General features: G+C 38.0%; 1 non-coding gene across 1 annotated transcript; it reads right to left on the bottom strand.

Moving 5' to 3' along the window:
* Positions 1–541: 541 nt before the first annotated feature.
* On the bottom strand, positions 542–614 carry TRNAG-CCC (transfer RNA glycine (anticodon CCC)). Its single transcript has one exon. It is a non-coding gene; the product is annotated as a tRNA-Gly (tRNA).
* Between the last annotated feature and the right edge of the window lie 364 nt (positions 615–978).

Genomic DNA, 978 nt, shown 5'->3' with positions numbered 1-978 from the left:
AATTCTTGCCAAGTTCCGTCCTTTCCCCTCTGATTTGATTTTTTTTTTTTTTTTTTTTTTTTTTTTGTGGTACGCGGGCCTCTCTCTCACTGTTGTGGCCTCACCCGTTGTGGAGCACAGGCTCCGGACGCGCAGACACAGCGGCCATGGCTCACGGGCCCAGCTGCTCTGTGGCATGTGGGATCTTCCCGGACCGGGTCACGAGCCCATGTCCCCTACATCAGCAGGCGCACTCTCAACCACTGCGCCACCAGGGAAGCCCTCCCCTCTGATTTTTGTGTTTATAATGTTATTCCTTTAACATTGTTAAGGTTTCAACCATTTGCAGAATTTCCACAGTTGTTCAATATTATATTAAGAGAGGTGATAAGATCTGCAATATAAATAAGTAGGCTTTTATGAGCTTTTTAAAAATTGTGAAGAAGGAATTTCATCTTCATTTTCAAAGAAATTGTTTTTTTGTTTGTATTTTACTTAAAAAAATGTATTTATTTATTTATTTGGCTGTGCCGGGTCTTTAGTTGCGGCATGTGGGATCTAGTTCCCTGACCAGGGATCAAACCTGGGCCCCCTGCATCGGGAGTGCAGAGTCTTAACCACTGGACCACCAGGGAAGTCCCTGTATTTTACTTTTAATTTGAAAGAGTTTACTTCTTATGACTGAGTTTCAGGGGCAAGATAAACCTATCTGCTAATAAACTTCATTTCATATTTGATTTGTGAATATAGGTCTCTATTATCTGATTATTATTACATTATATATATATATATATATATATATATATATATATATATATATATATATATGTTTCCTTTGAAATCCTTTCCTATGTGTTTTGTATGTTTTCCTCAGATAATTTTGTAGGATCACTAATTTTTCCATTTTACTCTGATCATTTCTTGGAGTGCAGGTTGCCTATAGTATCATAAGTACATCCACTGAAATTTTGGAGCCTTTCTAGCTAATGGGGGAGAAAT

The sequence above is a fragment of the Mesoplodon densirostris genome, chromosome 14, assembly GCF_025265405.1.
Source record: "Mesoplodon densirostris isolate mMesDen1 chromosome 14, mMesDen1 primary haplotype, whole genome shotgun sequence".
In the NCBI taxonomy this organism is placed as follows: Eukaryota; Metazoa; Chordata; class Mammalia; order Artiodactyla; family Ziphiidae; genus Mesoplodon; species Mesoplodon densirostris.
This window is presented reverse-complemented; position numbering and strand designations above follow the sequence as displayed.